Here is a 20,970-nt window from a genome sequence, read left to right on the forward strand (position 1 = left end):
AGAATTAGTTTATGTTTAAGAGGACCTTAACCTAGGGGTGCGCATGCGCGCACACACACACACACACACACACACACACACACAAATCCTGAGTGTTGTTTGGTGATTATACATATTTTCGGTCCCATATTTAAGATTTTTCAGTTTATAGCTGCCCTAGTATACAAATATCCCATCACCCGGGTTTAGAAGGACTATTGATCTCCCTACCATATAGGTTCAAATAGATATTTCTAGGCTGCCTTGAGTACCTAAACAATACATATTCCAAACTATTGAAGCAAAGGCTATTCAGGAATTGCTACTAGAATTGCATCAAAATTATGCTGTCCTCCCTAAGATTTCTTTTACGATTAATATTCAACTCATACATTAGAGATGAAGTCACTATTTTTAGGAATGATTATGATAAAAATCAAGCATTCAGTTTCATAGAACAAAACATAGCTGTCGTATGAAGTCCTTGATAAAGTATTGCTGGCACAAGAAACTGTGAGGGTCCACGTTAGCATAGTCTGGACAAGCTACATTCCTCTTTGAAACTGTCAGAATGCATTGATTCATCTTTGATTCATCTTCCAACCCACATACAAGCCATGGCATGGATTTCTTGTTTTAAATTTTTAAAATTTTACTTTAAGTTCTAGGATACATGTGCAGAATGTGCAGGTTTGTTTTGTAGGTATACATGTGCCACGGTGGTTTGCTGCACCTGTCAACCCGTCATACAGGTTTTAAGCCCTGCATGCATTAGGTATTTGTCCTAATACTCTCCCTCCCGCTTGTCCTCCACCCAACAACAGGCTCCAGTGTGTGTTGTTCCCCTCCCTGTGTCCATGTGTTCTCCTTGTTCAACTCCCACTTATGAGTGAGAACCTGTGGTGTTTGGTTTTCTGTTTCTATGTTAGTTTGCTGAAGATAATGGCTTACAGTTTCTTCCGTGTCCCTGCAAAGGACATGATCTCATTCTTTTTTATGTCTGCATAGTATTCCGTGGTGTATATATGCCACATTTGCTTTATCCAGTCTATCCTGGGCATTTGGGTTGGTTCCATGTCTTTGCTATTGTAAATAGTGCTGCAATAAACATACATGTGCATGTGTCTTTATTGTAGAATAATTTCTAACCCTTTGGGTATACACCCAGTAATGGGATTGCTGGGTCAAATGCTATTTCTGGTTCTAGATCCTTGAGGAATCTCCACACTGTATCCCACAGTGGTTGAACTAATTTACACTCCCACCAGCAGTGTAAAAATGTTCCTGTTTCTCCACAGCCTCTCCAGCATCCGTTATTTTCTGACTTTTTAATAATTGCATGTCATGGATTTCTTGATGGACAGATTGATGAAAATAATGTTAGTGAATGACTTGACAAGGAGGATCTGAGACATTTATCAGGTGCCTGCCAGTTAATTATCTAGATTAAGACCCAGATTTAAGATTACTTATATTTTACACACAATCTGTTTTTCTTAACTTTCTTTAATTAAAAGAAAAAAAAAACTATGACTGGGCATGATCTGTGTTTCTCTTCCTGCCTTCCTCCATTGCTTTGGTTAAACTAAAGTTAAACTAGCAGAGTATTTTGTGAAGCTGAGTTTCTCTTTCTGTCTCTCTCTTTGGCACACAGTTGACACATAGTAGGCACCCATTATAAAATGCTCATAAAATGATGCGTGGTGATTTCCTGTAGTCCCCTAGCTCTAAATATTCTCTGTAGTCCAGTAACTCCCAGATTTATATTTCCAGGTCAGACGTCTTTGAAACCCTACACTTAGAAACATCTATAGATGTCTTCCTACCTGACATTATTTCTGTTATCTGAGGATCTAATAGACAATTTCCTTGCTGTTCATCACACATGCTTGATACACACCTGTCTTAGGGCCTTTGTACTTACTGTTTCCTCTACTTGAAATGTTTTTCCCCAAGTATTTGCCTGGAGATATCTGTCTGCATAACTTTTACTTCTCCTCCAAACATTTTCTTGTATGTCATCTTTTCAATAAGTTCATCCTGACCACCCTGTTGAAAATTAGAATTCACTTTTTCCCTACATGCTTCCTAGATTTCCCTTACCTTGCTTTACTTTTGCTTTTTGTCCCGTAACACTTATCACCACTTACCATACTTTGTTAACACACTTACTATTGATTTTAACATATTGATTGTACTTATTGTTTATTATTTGTCTAAAATATGGCTGGATTGTAACCAAAACCCATGATCATTTAAATAAGGGTCTTTTGATTCCAAGTTAAATTTTTGTTACGAGACAACCTACAGAATGGGTGAAAATTTTCGTAATGTGTCCATTCAACAAGGGTCTTATATCCAGAGTCCACAAGGAACTTAAACAAATTTATAAGAAAAAAAATTCCTTTAAAAAGTGGGCAAAGGAATGAACAGACACTTCTCGAAAGAAGATATACATGCAACCAACAAACATATGAAAAAAAGCTCAACATCACTGATCATTAGAGAAATGCAAATCAAAACCACAGTGAGATACCATCTCATGCCAGTTAGAATGGCGATTACTAAAAAGCCAAAAAACAACAGATGTTGGCGAGGTTGTGGAGAAAAATGAATGCTTTTGCACTGTTGGTGGGAGTGTAAATTAGTTCAACCATTGTGGAAGATGGTGTGGCAATCCTCAAAGAACTAGAGGCAGAAATACCATTTAATGCAGTGATCCCATTAGTGGGTATCTACCCAAAGAAATATAAATCATTCTGTTATAAAGATACATGCATGCATACATTCATTGCAGCACTATTCACAATAGCAAAGACATGGAATCAACCTAAATGCCCATCAATGATAGACTAGATAAGGAAAATGTGGTACATATACACCATGGAATACTATGCAACCATAAAAAGGAACATGATCATGTCCTTTGCAGGGACATGGATGGAGTTGGAAGCCATTATTCTCAGCAAACTGACACAAGAACAGAAAACCAAACATTGCCTGTTCTCATTTGTAAGTGGGAGCTGAATGATGAGAACACATGGACACATGGTGAGGGAACAGCACTCACTAGGGACTGTCGAAGTGGGGACTGGTGGGAGGGAGAGCGTCAGGAAGAATAGCTAACGGATACTGGGCTTAACTCCTAGGTGATGGGATGATCTGTGCAGCAAACCACCATGGCACACAAGTTTACCTATGTAACAGACCTGCGCATCCTGCACATGTACCCCAGAACTTAAAATAAAACTTGAAGAAAAAAAACTTTTTTGTTGATACACAGCAGTTCCTTCTTGTTAACTTCAAAATAATCCTGACATTTTAGAATCTGGCACTCCTGGTCTCCAAGTAACAAACTTCATATATATATTTTTATATAATCTTTGTGCAACACACAAAAAAAACAAGATTTTCACCGAAGTTTTGGGATGCTGTCAAGTGAAATACAGGATATGTGCCATAAATGGGAGGCAAGAAGTGACAGTTCAGAGATAGGTTGTTGTATTCTAGAGAAGCAAAACTGGGGGATGTGGTGAGGTCCACATATGACATACTTAAGACACCACAAACAGACAAAAAACAAAAACAAAATAACAGTGGTTTCAGATATGAGCCCTAAGTTGAAGTCCTAAAAGCAGGTGCTTTTCACATGGGCACTTCAGTGTCCTGTGCACTAGGGGGAGTGTCAGCCATGATGCATTTTATTTAGTGGTGATTAATAATTCTCCTGAGCACTGATAGAAAGCTAGCTAGTATTGAAGTTAAAAACATCCTATATTTGGACTCAGAATGCCTTTTACTTTTGTGTTAGGATAGCCAAGGTCATTTGTTCTGAGGTTGCCTCTGTGGCATGGTGACCGATCAGTGGTAAGCATGCAGTAAATATGGAATGCTTCCTTTCCAGGCTAGAACATAAGGGACTAGGAGACTTGTATATTTTTCTAGCTAGCTGCCGCTTTGTAACTTTTTTTTTTTTACTGTGAATACTGTGAATATATTTTATTTAGTCATTTTTGTTTACAATTGAAACTCTGGGAATTCAAAATTAACATCCTTGCCCGTGAGCTTCTTAGAGACACCAGAAAAAGTTTCAGCCTGTGTTCCACGTTGTTCTGCTGGGCTTTGTCCAAACGAATCTTTTTGAGCTGGCTGCCATCCAGTTTCACATGGATTCTCTTGCCCACAATTTCACTTGGGAAGATCAAGTCCTCAAGGATTGCGTCGTGCACGGCTGTCAAGAGAACGCTCCTGGGGTGCTTTTGCTTATTTTTTGTGTGGCTCTTTCGAATTGGCTTAGGCAGAATTCTCCTCTGAGTGATAAAGACGATATGCTTTCCACTGAACTTTTTCTCCAGCTCGCATACTAGCCGGACTTGGATTTTCTGAAACGATTTCAGTTGAGGAATGGGAACAAAGATTATGATAGCTTTCTGACCACCACCAACTTCAATTTCCTTGGCTGCCTATATAATATTCAGCTCCGTGAGCTGAGCCTTGAGGTCTGAGTTCATTTCCAGCTCCAGAAGAGCCTGGGAGATGCCGGACTCTTAACAGTACACTGTGAAGTATGGGTTGTTTACCCTCATAATTGCATGGCTGACTGAGAGCTGCTACCGAGCATCAAGAGGGAGTGTCATACTGCACATCGCAAGCAACACAGTGTACTGTGTTGCCAGCATTCTTTGGAACTCATCTGGCTTCTCGCCACTGGGCTTCACGATCTTGGTGCTCCAACCGAACATGGCCTTCTCCTTGCTGAGCACAGGCTTAGGAAGAGCTGCTTTTTAAAAATTTAAGTGTTATTTGTAGATTAACATACAGTAAACTTGACCTTTTTGCTAATACAGTTCTATGAATTTTAGCATTTTATGTACAATAGTCCCATCCCCCACCTTATCCATAGTTTAATTTTCCACAGTTTCAGTTACTCGTGGTCAACTGTGGTTTGAATTTTATCCTCTCACTTCATCACAGAAAGAAAGGTGAGTACAGTACAATAAGATACTTGGAGAGAAAGAGACCACATTCATATAACTTGCGAGAATTCTTCTGTTTTATTATTATTGCATTTATTCTCTAACTGTACCTAATTTGTAAATTAAACTTTATCATAGGTATGTATGTATAGAAAAAACATAGTATCTATAGAGTTCAATGCTATCTTTGGTTTCAGGCATCCACTGGGGGTCCTGTACTCTCTCCCTGTGTGTGTATGTGTGTTTTGTATAACCATTTCACAGTTAGGATGCAGAACAGTTCCATCTGCCTTCAGAAATTCCCATGCTGTCCTTTTGTAGTCACTGCCACTCCCCTGAACCCACAAACTGTTCTCCATTGCTATAATTTTGTCTTTTCAATAACATCGTATAAATGGGATCGTATATACCCTTTGAAACTGACTTCTTTTAGTCAGCATAATGCCTTTAAGGTTGATTCTAGATGTGTGTGTATCAGTAGTTCCTTCTTTATTACTAAGTACTATCCATTATATGGAGGTACTACAATTATCTATCACCTGTTGAAGGACATTTGGGTTGTATCTAGTTTTTGGCAATTATGAATAGAACTGCTACAAATGTTTGTGTGCAGATTTTTGCATGAGCATACATTTTCATTTCTCTTTTTTTTTTTTTTTTTTTTTGAGACGGAGTCTTGCTCTGTCGCCTGGGCTGGAGTGCAGTGGCCGGATCTCAGCTCACTGCAAGCTCCGCCTCCCGGGTTTACGCCATTCTCCTGCCTCAGCCTCCCGAGTAGCTGGAACTACAGGCGCCCGCCACCTTGCCCGGCTAGTTTTTTTTTGTATTTTTTTAGTAGAGACGGGGTTTCACCGTGTTAGCCAGGATGGTCTTGATCTCCTGACCTCGTGATCCGCCCGTCTCGGCCTCCCAAAGTGCTGGGATTACAGGCTTGAGCCACCGCGCCCGGCCACATTTTCATTTCTCTAGGGCAAATACCTAGGGGTAAGATTCCTAGGTGAGTGTATGTTTAATGGTATAAGAAACTGCCTTACACAAATGTTCATAGCAGCATCATTCATAATAATCAAATAGTGAAAACAATCTGAGTGTTCATCAGCTAATGAATGGATAAATAAAATGTATATCCATACAACGGAATATTATTCGGCAATAAAAAATGAAGTACTGATACCTGCTACAATATGGATAAACCTTGAAAATATGCTAAGTTAAAAAAAAAAAAACAGAAACAAAGGGCCACCTATTGCATAATTCCATTTACATATAGTCTCCAACTTACTAAGGTTCAGGACATGATTTTTCAACTTTCACAGTGCTGTAAAAGTGATAAGCATTCAGTAGAAACCATACTTGATTTTTTGTTTTTGTTTTTTGAGACAGAGTCTCTGTCACCCAGGCTGGAGTGCAGTGCTTGATGTCAGCTCACTGCAACCTCCACCTTCCAGGTTCAAGCGATTGTCATGCCTTAGCCTCCTGAGTAGCTGGGATTACAGATGTGCACCACCATGCCTGGCTGATTTTTTTTTTTTTTTTTTAAGCAGAGATGGGGTTTCGCCATGTTGGCCAGGCTGGTATCGAACACCTGGCCCCAAGTGATTCGCCTGCCTTGGCCTGCCAGAGTGCTGGAATTATAGGCATGAGCCACCGCACCCAGCCCATACTTCGAGTTTTGGATTTTGATTTTATCCCAGGCTAGCGATGTGCAGCATGTCACTCCCTTTTGATGCTCAGCAGCAGCTCTCAGTCAACCATGCAATTATGAGGGTAAACAACCCATACTTTACAGTGTACTGTGTTGCCAGCGTTCTTTGAATATGATTTTGTCCAACTGTAGGTAAATACTTCAATAAGTGTACTGAGCACACTTAAGGTAGGCGAGGCTAAACTGTGATGTTTGGTAGTTTAGATGTATTAAATGCATTTTTTGACTTCCCATATTTTCAATTTATGATGGATTTATTGGGACATAACCCCACCATAAGTGAAGGAATCACTGTATATGAAATGTCCAGAACAGGCAAATCCATAGAGTCAGAAAGTAAATCGGTTGCCCAGAATTGCGGATGTTGGGGGAAATGGGAAGTGACCACTAATGGGTATGCGATTTTGGGGGTGATGAAAATGTTCTAAAACGGATTGGGGAGATATGATTGCACAATATTTGAATATACTAAAAACCATGGAATTGCACAATTTACATGGATGAATTGTTTGCTATGTGAATTAGAGCTCAATAAGGCTACTATTTTTTTTAAAACTGCTGTTTATTTTCTGTCGTGGCTGTACAATTTTGTGCTCCCACCAACAATGTATGAGAATTCTAGTTATTCCACATTCTCACCAGCACTTGGTATTGTTAGTATTTTAAAACTCATTTTTAATTTAGTTTTTTGTTTTCTTAGTTTTGAGTTTGAGAGTACTTTGTACGTTCTGAACAAGTCCTTTGTCATGTGTATAATTTACAAATATTTTCTCTTTGTCTCCCATTTAACTTCACTTTTCCTTCTCTGAAAGTAAGTACTTCTTGCTGAGTTTCGAGTGGTATCAGAGCTTTATTGTCTGTGTACTCCTGTATCCTGAGTGCCTCATAGAGTCTGGCACAGAACAGATATTCAGTTAATATTTGATGGATGAATGAATGAATGAATGAATGCGCTGTTTTGACTGATAAGCAACAGATTTTTTTTTCCTGAGAAATAATAAATATATAAGAAGTAAATCTGAGTAGATCATTTTCCAGATTAAAACGTTTCCTTCCAGGCATCTCTTTAGAAAATAAAAAAATAAGTAATATCTACTATAGATTAGAAAGCATGGCATGATCCAGCTTGATTTGTTGAACATTTCATGTTCTCCTCCACCTCACAGCCTTTACTTATGCTGTTCCTCTGTTTCAGAGAGCTCTCATGGTATGCTTATGTTTTTGCTTCATAGAATTTTATTTGTAAATATTTGTTTAGTGTTTTTCTCCCTACCAGATGGTGTAAGTCAGTGACCTTTATACATTTTTATTCATGTATCCCCTAAAATTTTGAAAAAAACCTGAGTAATCTCTCATATGTATCTATCAATCTGACATCTATAATTCTTCATTGTAAGTTTAAATAATTGCAAAGGATATAATTTTCAGTGTGCTATAAAACTTGACATTTTAAGTGGAACTAAAAAGTTCCAGTCTTTTAAATATATCTCATGGAATCTGAATACCATATTTGATATCCACCATCATTTGTTGAAAAAAAATTCTTAAAAAAACTTTACAGTCATCAGTTTTACAACCTTTTTCTCCTTGAACTCACATTTCCATTTCATTTTCCCCACATAATGCCCTATCCCAGTTTATGCTTGGAAATGTTTTCTTAATTTTTATTAAAGTAATTTTTGGGGAACAGATTGTTTTTGGTTACATGGATAAGTTCTTTAGTGGTGATTTCTGAGATTTTGGTGCTCCCATCACCCAGAAATCTTTTATTGATCATTTTATCATATTTTTGTGCCACAGAAATAGATATGCAAATTGAAATTTAATTTTTAAAAAAATTTCCAATGATGACCGAAAGTCTCTAAGTGTTGTATGTTGTGTTGTTCCGTGTTGAGTTACCTTTGTAATTGTTACTAGTGTACGTGGATTAAACGACAACAGTAAAAAGACACTATTTTACCAGTAGAGCCTCTCAAGGTGATGCGTGGGTTTAGTTTTTGCTGCCTAGGTTGTGTGCAAGTAGACAAATACCACTTTTTTAAAGAATATGACAAGGTTTAATATCAATTTCATTCTTAGCTTTCATTTCTTAGAGACGTAAGAGCTGAGTGTTCTCACTCGTAGGTGGGAACTGAACAATGAGATCACTTGGACTCGGGAAGGGGAACATCACACACCGGGGCCTATCATGGGGAGGGGGGAGGGGGGAGGGATTGCACTGGGAGTTATACCTGATATAAATGATGAATTGATGGGTGCTGACGAGTTGATGGGTGCAGCACACCAACATGGCACAAGTATACATATGTAACAAACCTGCACGCTATGCACACGTACCCTAGAACTTAAAGTATAATAAAAAAAAAAAAAAAAGAGCTGAGAACCCTCGTTTACATAAACAAGGAGATAAGAAGGGAGCTTTTGTTAGGGCACCGCCACTACAGTCACTTCTTGGAACTTCCTCTGAATTACATGCCAAAACTGCATTAACTTTTTTTAGTGACCTGTCAGACGACAACTCAGTTAGATTCTCTATTAATTTTGTTGGATGGAAAAAAATTGGGAGCCTTTGACTTGTGAGAGGCTCTGTTGTCCAGTCATTAGAGTCATTCACGTTCTCAGCTTCCCCAAGACTTCTGAGCGTCGTTATGTTTAAGGTTTTTATATCTGGGACGATGCAGCATAGTGGGGGCGGGTTTGGTGAGAACTCTGTGTTCTGAAGTAGGAGAAGGAGATTGCATCGGGCATGTGGGAAAGTAGAGCCGATGAAATGTGGGTTATGGCAGGTTCTCATGCAGAGCTGCGTAGGAAGAAGACAGATGAAGGTTGGGGATCTAGACATCAGTTCCCTTAAAATTACGTGTGCTCCACGCACCTTAGCAATTCAGCCTCCACTTCAGGGATGCCCATCCCTCCACTGTGTGGACTGCTGCTGAAAGCTACAACAGGGCAAAGAGCTGTGTGTGTGTGTGTGTTTTTTTCTTCAACACAATTTCCTCAACTCAAGGCATCTAGTAATAACTCAATAAATTTTTTTTTCACTGATATTGAATACTGGGAAAAACTTTTTATGTAAAATTTGACTCCAAACCTGTGAACCTTTTCAGTTTCATTTGAAAAGATATAAAAGGGAAAGTTTTATCCTTGAGTAGTCTTTTATGCCATGAAGTTAATTTTCAAGAACAGAAATATTCTTTTACAAGTAAAGTTTTTATTGACTCCTAGCTTCTTGCTAACTTAGTAACACTGCCAATTTCCCTAAATTCTTTTTCTCTGTTTTCTCAATTACATTGTTTTAGGTAGTTTTTACTGTTTTTCAAGTAGTAAGGTTCCACTCAAATTCTTTACTAAAACAATGTTAGGGTGTTTTTGGTACATTTTATACTAATGTAATTTTCACAAGATTAAAAAAATAGTGCTGTCGTTTGTTTCCCTTTGGCCTATAGTGCTTTCGAGGTATCTGGCAGATACTTTTAGGTATATTACACCTAATAGAAGTCATTGTGTGTACATCGAATGAGTATGTTCTATGCTGTTTAGACATATTAACTGCAGATTGACAGCTTCATCTTTCTGATAATGTGCAGGTTCTTAATGCTTAGGAGTATCCTGGAGGTTTCTGTTTTTCTGAGAAAATCTAATACAGATTTTCAGTTGTCTTTTAAAATGCTATACTTCTCTAGGAAACCTTATCTTTAATGTAGCATCTGGTTTTCTGTGAAGTTACAAGTTTGAATCAGAATTTCCAGCTGTGGAATCTAGTTTTATGGAGCCTGAATTGAGAATCAAAAACTGGGTTGTGTATTTAAATACCAGAAGTAAATGTTATCTTTCTTTTTATAAAACAGCATGGCAATTGTATTTAAGTATTTCCAATTTGCAGAATTATTGTTCATGAACTGCTTCCAGAGAAGCAAGATTAAGTAACAGCTGAACAGCTTTAAGTGAATAGGTTACATTATATTCTTCTGTTAGTGTCTTGTGAACCTAAACTTGGTGTCTCCACAGCAAAAGATAAGAATCATAGAATGTTAGAACGCAAAACAGCTTGAGAGGTCATGTAGCGTGACTCCCCTCATTTTCCAGATGAGGAAACTGAGGTCTTATTTTCCCTCGTGTAGAGAAGATATTAATAATTACTAACGAGTGAAATCATTGGGTTTAATTGCATTGGAATAATCATGCTGTTCACTGTTTTAAAATGCAGTCATTCTGACAGACAGTGAGAGGGAGTTGGCAGCAATGGTCCCAGAGTGTGGCCTGCCTGCCTAGGAGGCTGGGAGGGGTGCTGTGAGGCAAACAGAATGAGAAACCATGTAGCAAAAATGTGGCTGTGTTTTCAGAGATGCTCCTAACTTTTAACTTTGTAACTCCTTTTTAAAGCTGTTATGTTAAGGAATGACAAAATCAGACAAAGGTTTAGTGTACAAAAATACTCTGGTATAGTTTGGCAAAAAGATGTTCATTACAGCATAATTTGTCCTTATAAAAAATTAGAAGAAACAAACTAGGTGTCCAACAACAGAGAAACTGTTAAATTATGGTAAAATTTTTATTGTATTTTATTTTTTTTGAGACAGAGTCTTGCTGTTGTTGGCCTGGGCTGGAGTGTAATGGCGCCATCTCGGCTCACTGCTACCTCCATCTCCTGGGTTCCAGCAGTTGTCCTGCTTCAGCCTCCCAAGTAGCTGAGGGTACAGGCGCCCACCACCATGCCCAGCTAATTTTTGTGTTTTTTAGTAGAGACAGGGTTTCACTATGTTGGTCAGCCTGGTCTTGAACTCCTGGCCTCAAGTCATCCACCCGCCTTGGCCTCCCAAAGTGCTGGGATTACAGGCGTGAGCCACCGCGCCTGGCCAAATTATGGTAAATTTAAACAATGAAATGTTAAGTAGCCATTAAAGGTAATTTTTTAGAAGAATTTGTAACTTCAAGGGGATGTACTCATTACGTTGTTGAGTATAGTAAGTAAAATATAGAAATTACATGTCATATGGTTTGCTTATGTGAGGGCCATACGGTCATCCCTTGGCATCCTCAGGGGATTGGTGTCAGGACTGCCTGTGGATACCAAACTCTGTGGATGCTCAGGTCGCTGATAAAAAGGTGTAGTATTTGTGTATAACCTACAGACATCCTCCTGTTTATTTCTCTGGATTACTTATAAAACCCAATACAATGTATGTACTTCGTGAATAGTTGTTACGCTGTTTTGGTTAGAGAATAGTAACAAGAAAAAAATCTACACGTGTTCAGTACAGGTGCAACCATCCTGTACTTAAAAAAATATTTTCCATCCGTGGTTGGTTGAATCCACGGATGTGGGTGTGGAACCCATGGCCGCACAGGGTCAAGTTATATGCATAAAATGGAAAAGAATATATTACAGTGATGAAAGAGTTTCTTTCTAGGTGATGTTATTATGGACTGATTTTATTTTCCTCCTTGTATTTTGCATATCTCATAAACTCTCCACTGTAAGCAGAAAGTAAGATTGGAGAAAAGAAATTTTAAACATAATTGAAGAGCTAAATTTTTTTGTGACACCAAGTGATAGAAAACTCTGAAAATCCCATTGGAGATAGGATCATAGACACATAGTCCCTGATGCCTGTGCTGGGATAGTCACACACAGCTGCCTCACCTCTGCCCCCACGGTGAGGATCCCAGTGGTTAGGAGCAGTGACCCATTTGGAACATGAGCAGTTGGGTCAAATCCACAAATAAGTGTTTTAAACAGCAGTCATTTTATTTAAAAAAAAAAAAAAAGTCGATTTGAAAAGCCATTTCCCCCCACTGAACGAACATTCCTTTATTCTTTCATTTAGCAAGCAGTTCGGAGTGCCTACTAGTTAATTCCTCTGACTTGACAATAACATTCTGCTAGTAGTGATTTTTTGCCCAGTGATTGTTGAAATTTTCATAAATCTCCTTGACAGAATGTTCTATTGTATAAGTAACTTGACAGTTCCTGTTCTCACCTGGTTCGGGTTTAATGATTAAGTTGGATTAGCTATTGAATAATAAATGTTTGTGTAGAAGCCAATCAGTGAATACCTGTGAATCCAAAAATGCAGCTTTAATCAGTGCTAGGCTTGGTAGGATCCATATTGCTGTTTCTTTGCAGTACAACATGGGCAAGCAGCTGTGCAAATGAAATGCTGTTTTTCTAAAAGGTAAGTTTTTCCAGAGCACAGTATGGTTTTCTTTGCTTTCAGAATTCTTTGAAAACTCTTTGAATATTTTGAAGTCCTCCATTCCACTTTATAATTTCAAATTAATAACTTCTTACTACTGTAATTTCATACGTTTTATACTACCCCCAGGAAAAAAAGTATTTACTTACTTCACATTTCTGATATTGATTTCAGTTGGTCTCATTCCACATTACAATTATGGCTTTCCATTCCACAAGGTATGGTTTAGAGTTGTGTTTCAAATTTGAAATGGGTTGTGCATTAATAAAGCTACTGTTTTTAATTTGAAAGAAAAGATCTTTTAAGGAAAGTTTGTTAGGCACTAGGATAAATTTTTGAAATGTTTGTCTTACGTAAATTCATGATAGCCTCAAATTGTTATTCCTCTCCTAAGAAGTGGCACTTTCAGCTTCTTCATTTGCCGGTTTGGCTTAGTTGTATATTTTGTTTCATATGCCATAACCAAGGAATTGTAGAGCTAGTATATGCTATCTAGGTGAACTTTGTCTTGTTGCAAAAATAACCCTAAGTTCTATGAAATAGGTGATGTCTTACTTATTCTTAAAGACCTTCAGAGATAGAAATTCTATATTCTTCCTAGTGTTTAGTTTCTTTCGTTGTCTACATCTTTCTCTCTCTTTTTATTGAATAAAAAAACCTAGATCTTTTTCTTAAAACTTAAACTGCTTTGCTATTTGATTTATGCTTACATTAATATAATCTATTTTTATTATGCTCCTTAAATGTCCTGATTGCCTATTTTGTGTTAGCTGATGGTTCTGCTCTGACAATAGTGTTTGTACACCAGTGAATTAGTATCACAAAACTGTTCTCCTTGGAGAGATTATGAAGTCTTTGATTTTGGATTGGACCAATGATAGTCCAAACACAGGTACTTATTTTTATTTACTTATTCAGTAAATATTAATGGAGTACCTATTATGTGCCAGTCTTTGGGCTGAGGATTGAAGATACAAAACAAACAAAAACCACCAGCGCTACTGTGTTCTAATTTAGTGTTTTAAGATGTAGCAAGTCTAATAGGGACACCTTTCTGATATCTTGGCAGATATCAGAAAGTAATATTATTTTGGGCAGTTTATTATCATCATTGATCTTATTATCCAGTACTATTTTGCGAAGAAAAGTCACTGCAAATCTACTTGCTGCTTTTGCTGGGAGTGCCTCCCTTCAGGAAAAAAAAAAAAAATCTAAAAAGAAAAAAAGCTTTCAACTTAAGGAAGACATACATACATGAGTTGTAAGTTTTTCTTTATGAAAAACAGCAAGCACTGAGTTTCTGTGGAACAAGAGTTCCCCTTATCTAGAAAAGGATGACTAAGTTTGAATTTCCTGATTAATATAGTTATTAAAGGCTTATGTGACTGATTTTAGTACGTAGGAAAACACAACATCACCCATTTACATGAATTGGTAATCATCCCTTTCTTTGACAGACCATAGACTTTAGATGGAAATACCTGTGAATACATTCTCTCTGGACAGAGGCATATTATCTCCTTACATTCTTGTGTCTTGGAAGGTAAAGTTGATGTTAGTTTACCTCTGCAGGAACAAGATAAATTTTATTCTAAATACAGTTGATACAACTCAGGAAAATAGGACAAGGTGATTCTGAGGATCGGCGAACAATTTTTTTATCAGCAGATCTTATTTGTGTTTAGGGCAGTGATAACATGGTAGGCAGTATGGACAGGAGTTAGGTGCAAAGATTCTAGAGACAGATTAACTGGGTTTTAATCCAGTTCTACTGTGTACTAGCTGAGGGACATTGAGCACAGTACTTAGCTTTTATGGGCCTCAGTTTTCTCCTGTGTAAAATCGGGATAATCAGTTTTCTCATGTATAAAATAATGACAACCTTATTAAGTCATTAATGAGGATTAAATGAGTTAATGTTTGTAGGACAGTATAAAGCTCTGGTGCATAGTGTTACATAAGTGATTCTGAGTGAGTGAATAGACATTTAGTTATTCATTGCTGTTTTCGGTGTGAATCACATGTTGTAATAAAGTAACATGTTCTAGTTCCAGGGCCTGATCAGTCAGTGATGATTAAGTACAACATTTCTCCCCCTGCTTTTTCTGCCATTATGGTGCATTATAAGCATTTTAGAAAACAGAAGTCTGTGCTCCTCCTTGGCATATTGTCCAGTAATCCTGGGAATTCAGCCTGCACTTCTGACAGTAAATTGGAGGTCGAGCTATCCTGACCCCATACGAAGGAGACCTTCTTGTACTGGGGAGTGTGGGAGTCATCTTGTCTTCCCCTCGCCCCTGGCCCTGGAGCCGGAGGGGGATCCTGGGCAGTGTCCACCGTGGGCCAGTACAGCCAATCCAGGGCCTAGATTTGGAGCCATCATCCTCACAAACTGCTCTGGTTGAAACGCGGGCTTTGTGGGGTTTGTTTCACGTAAAACATGAAGACGCCCACCCTGACATTGTCTAGGCACTCTACTGAAGTCTTCTTTAGATGCAGGCTGGTTTGTCCTGGCCTTATGAAGGAGTTCTCCCTACCTCCTTCGACGGGTATGTAAGTCGCTGCTTCCCATGCATATCATCTAGTTATTTCAGGCATCTGTTCTTTTTTGCATCCTAAGTGCTTAAGGCTTACAGAATTTTAGTCTCCTGCATGACACCATAGTGTAACATGACTGGTGGTAGTTTTTTCCCCAGACTCATGGTGAGACAGCTGTTTAGCATATAAAGGATTAGAGAGAAGATGTCAGCCTTTCTACCCACGGTTGGATTGGGCAGCACCATCCAAGGCTTAAGAATGGCATGCAGAAGCTCCTGATTATAAAATAGCACAAATATGTTAGGCCTAAACTTTTCTTCCTTAGCAGAAAGGCTTGGGTAAGCTCAGTAGGTGGTGTGGGAGAGTGGATGTTGCATTAGAAAGGATAGAGACTGCAAAGACAGGGCCACAAGTGAGGAATCCAAGAATAAGGCTGATGGGGTGAGTGAAAGGGAGTGAATTTAGGAGCCCTTAAAGATGTAGAAGCTGGAGGACTTGATGGCAGGTTGGCTGCAGTGTTTCAGCAGGAGACAGTGATCAGCTGTGAGGCTGTTCTCATAACCAAGACACAGGATCTCACTGGACTGTGTTTGGAGATGGGGGATTATCAGGTTGTGAGAGCCTCAGCGATTTTTGGGTGCCAGTTCATCCTGCTGCCTAGGCCTCTCCCTTACCTCACCACTGGCGTTGCTGTTTAAGAAATCAGTGTTCATCTCGTTTATTGGCAACCTTGGCAAGTCCCTCGGACACTCAGTTTCTTCATTTTTAAATGGAGGATCTTATATTATTTGCTTTACCTTTCTCTTGGAAATGTAAAGAATTTATAGAAAGAGAGAAATCTCGTTTTTGAAAGTGTATATGGAAACTGTAAATGTGCCTTAATGAAGGTACATTATTTGAGGAAATATAGTTCAACTATAGGATTAAAAAATTGCATTATCTGATAATCATAGATGTTCTTATTCACCTTCCCAGTATTTCAAACATGAATAATTTTTAGAGCCTGTAATGGGAATATGGACAGATAGTACCACTGCTCTGCTATTCTATTTTGCATTTTAACTTGTTCGATTTCTTTGCACTAGGATTAAAAACTTGAGTTTACTCAACAAAATTCATTTGCCTAAAAATGAATTTTATTAGGTCATTTTCCTGTTTAAAAATTTGGTCTGGGGGAGGTGCTGGAGATGGACTAATATAAGATTATCTTTTTTTTTTTTTTGCATTTAAGTATACAATTTAAATATAAAAGAAAGCAAGCCAAGGCAGGAGGATCTCCAGAGGCCAAGAGTTTGAAACCAGCATGGGCAATATAGCAAGACCTTGTCTCTCCAAAAAAAAAATTAGCCAGACACGCGTGCCCGTAGTCCCAGCTACTTGGGAGGCTGAGGCGGATGGGTTGCTTGAGCCTAGAAGTTTGAGGCTGCGTTGAGGTATGATCATGTCACAGCACAGCAGCATGTGTGATGGAGCAAGACCTTGTCTCAGAAAGAGAGAGAGAGAGAGAGAGAGAGAAGAGAAGAGAAAAGAAAGAAGAGGCCGGGCGCGGTGGCTCAAGCCTGTAATCCCAGCACTTTGGGAGGCCGAGACGGGCGGATCACGAGGTCAGGAGATCGAGACCATCCTGGCGAACACGGTGAAACCCCGTCTCTACTAAAAAATACAAAAAAACTAGCCGGGCGAGGTGGCGGGCGCCTGTAATCCCAGCCACTTGGGAGGCTGAGGCAGGAGAATGGCCTGAACCCGGGAGGCGGAGCTTGCAGTGAGCTGAGATCCGGCCACTGCACTCCAGCCCGGGCGACAGAGCGAGACTCCGTCTCAAAAAAAAAAAAAAAAAGAAAGAAGAAAGCTGCTATCTTGTGTCTCCATCATTTGTAAGAGAACATTTTAACATTGTTGGCTTACAGAATTCCTTCACTAGACATTTGAGGTCTTCCAGTATTAGCCTAGTACTTACATATGCCAGGCACTTTTCTAGGCCCTTTGCCTTTCATCCTCACACACACTCTGAGGCATGTACTATTATCTTTCCCATTTTACAAGTGAGGAAACTGAGGCAACGGCAGGTTAAGTAAGTTTGGAATGCTGTATAGTTCATGAATGTCGGCCTGTATTAGGTCCAGGCAGTCTGATTCCAAAGTCCATGCTTAGCCACTTTTCTGTGGCTCCTACATCAGTGGCTGTCAACCCTGATTGTACATTGGAATCATCCGGGGGCCTTATGGAGCAGGATGGGGAAGGGATAAATAACTTCTACAGGGCCCTGCATGAGACCGCTCAGATCTTCCCTCCTCTGCTTTCAGTTTAAAAGTTACTCTGCCTCTGTTTTCTAGACCTTTGTAATCTCTTCTTGCCTTAATTTCTTGGCACATGTGGGGCACCTAATGACCTTTTGCAATTGAGGACACACAGCTTTTTGGTTTAGCGCTGTAAGACAGGCACCATGGAGATAGGGAGATGCTTCCCACCTGTATGTAACTGTGCACAGCATTTTACACATAACCTGGTGCTTGATTGTTAATTCCTCAGCATGTGATTCAATATATTGTTATTTTTGCATCAGGGGAAGAACATGGATAGTTAATAAGGTAGATCTAGGATTAAATAGCAAGTCTAACATATCTGGGCCACACTGTTCTTACCTATAAAATGGGAGAAGTGAGAATATTAGAGGACTCTTGTGAAGATTCAATGAAATATGGAATATGCTCTGTAATGTAGTCATCAGAAATGAATGCGAAATACATTCCCTTGTAAGTGAAGCACACCGAGAAGACTTGGATATGAAAAATCACTTGAAACTATACTGTTCAATCTTCAGTCAGATGTAAGAAGCCAGGGAATTTGGGGAGCTGGAATAGACCTAGGGATCAGGGAATGCAGTCTCTTCATTTTATCAGCAAGGATTGAAGCCTGGAGAAGAAACTTGACCAAGGGTACACTGTGAGCCCAAATATATATACTGTACAATATGTAGTGTACAAATAGTTAATACATACTTTCTTGGTGCTGTGATCATTATTAGTTTTTACTTCATAGCATTTGTCTTCTCTGTCACCTCAGTGTGCTCATGTATATGTTATGTAACCCTCAAAACAATGTTGTAGGCCTAGCTTACCTGATCCCAGTGTAAGACTTTGAGATAAAATCCTTAAGGATACTACCATGGGATATGGGCCTATGGAGGTACTGAAACATAACATATATTTACCTTGTTGACCTTTCTTGCATGAGAGGGAAAAGAGTTAAAGACACTCAAACCATGTGTGCTTGAAAGCCCACGAACCTCTTTCCAGTTCTTCTGTTTTCCCAAGAAAATGAGCCTGTTGTATCTTCATAATTTCTTGCATGTATAAAGTTAAAAACAGAGGGGAATGAAGATATTCCAACTACATTTCTAGTAGAACACCAACATTTTTGTTTTTGTAACCATGTTGTAAAAACTTCAAAACAGCATTATGCTCTGCAGTTATTTTTAAACCATTATTAATATTTTCTATTGATGCTTAGTATAGATTTTTAGATTTCTAGTATTGTTGATTATTATAATTTGAATTAAAAGTGAAAATTCATGATATGTACTTGGAGGACCGGTTGCTGTGGAAGTGTGCAGCCTACAATGAAGATAATAAGATGCGTCATTTGAATCAGTATTTCTCCCACCTAACAATATTTCTCCCACCTAAACAAAAACAATTTTTTTCTATCATAGAGGAATAGTTTTTAGAACTACCAAGGTGAATATGCTGTAGTGTCTATTAACTACAGTGGAAACTATCTACAATTTACAATTCCTAATCACTTTCTGTCTCTTTCTGCAACTCATTACATGTACCACGATGCCTTGATTCCCTTAAGTGCCTAGTAAATTTTCTCTTTGTAGGACTGTGGAATTAGCCATGGGCAGTGTGGGAGGAAAATGCCTTTGCCTTTTCCAAAAATTGGGGTTGTGTAGAGAAAATGATAATGTGTAACATTTTTAGTGATGCCTAAATGTGTGTGGAGAAACACCTACTTCAGGCCTCTCCAAAGACTTTGATTGTCTGAAAGCAGAAATATTTGCAGTTTGACTTTACTTGGTGTTTACAGTACACTTTCTGAGCACTTTATGGATATTTAATATTTTATGACATGATCAGAAATATCTTTTTTTCCAAATAAGTGGGTTTTAAAAAATATAATAATGGGAATCAGAATGTAGCTAACTTTTAAAATTATTTATTATGCAGAGAAAAATCTGAAGCCATGAATTTTAAATCTCATGTAAGTTAAATTTGGAAGTATGCAGATTTGCCCAGAATCTGAATTTCATAAGCCTTGAAAACTTTGACATTTTCAAAATATTTGAGGAGTTTGTCATTACCATCTCTTAAATGCACACATTTTTTTCAGACTACTCGGGAAGAGAGTGGCTAAGCAGAGCATTGTAGAGTGCCCCAGACATCCTCGACTGGTTTCTAAATCTGAAATAAACTTCTTAGTCATATGGTGATAAGCAGAATTCAGAACATGCCTCTTTTTTAAAGCATGTGAAATAGAAAGTGGTAGTCATCACAAAATGAAATTTGATGTATGATGTGTTGGTGGATCGCCATACTAAGGCACGCTGAAAATTATTTTCAGTTTCCTAATAAAAACAAAGTGAGTTCCCCTATGAGTGATTCTCCTAATTGTTATTGTTAAATGCTTTTCTTTATGCTTCTTTTCTTGCTCACACTCAGATAATCTACAACATTGTTTGAATGCTGTGTTTCACTTTCTTTTCTTACGAAAGGTTTTCGGTGAGTATAGTCCCTGAGCGAATCCCTTCCCACAAAGGACTTAACTTTCTATGCGCACAATTCAAAAGTCAATTAAATGTGTGTGATTCATTGATCACAAAGAGTACCACCTTGAGTTAAAACACTTACACTCTGTGGAAAATTCTTTCTGTTCAAAAGAAGGTTCTTATTTCTAAGAACGAGCTCTGATTCTAATTAAATAAAGAGCATTTTATGCAATTTTTCTCTAAAGCTTAAGATTAATTTCTATGGTTACTAGGGATATAAATCTCTAGATTGCTTTAAAACAAAGATTTTTGTTTGGGAGAGAGTTGACAGCTCCCTATAAGAGAAGCTATTACTTAATTTTTCTTTCCTAAGTTTAAACACATAAAAATATTTGTAATGATACCCCAAAGGCATCATAAAAATGTAAAATAATTATACTCTAAAATATCTAAAATTACAGGAAATAGACCTCATTTTAAAAAATGAACTGAGATTCATGGCTGGGTAACCGGGGTGTGACATACTTCAAAACCAGAATCTCTTGTCAGGATACTTTTAGTTTTCTAATGGCTAAAAAAAAGAAGTCTTTTGTCAATCATAAAAACTTTAAACTATGTTCATTCTATTAGGAAATCTTACTTTTTAGTTTCATTACCTTTAACTTATATTACACTGTGGATGCACTAGATAGATCCCTTCGAGAGGCACATTTCAGTCTTTAGAATTTGATGGCATCACTAGGCTTGTGATCAGCTATATCACAAGACGACCGTTAGACTGTTTTTAATGATTATTTTTTAAAAGTA

General features: G+C 38.2%; 1 protein-coding gene and 1 pseudogene across 1 annotated transcript in view; one reads left to right on the plus strand and one right to left on the minus strand.

Moving 5' to 3' along the window:
• Positions 1-20,970, plus strand: part of STX18 (syntaxin 18) — a 124,676-nt gene that overhangs the window by 30,281 nt on the left and 73,425 nt on the right. The window lies entirely within an intron of this gene.
• Positions 3,973-4,721, minus strand: LOC105507066 (annotated as a pseudogene).

Source organism: Colobus angolensis, unplaced genomic scaffold (assembly GCF_000951035.1).
Source record: "Colobus angolensis palliatus isolate OR3802 unplaced genomic scaffold, Cang.pa_1.0 Scaffold143, whole genome shotgun sequence".
Taxonomy (NCBI): domain Eukaryota; kingdom Metazoa; phylum Chordata; class Mammalia; order Primates; family Cercopithecidae; genus Colobus; species Colobus angolensis.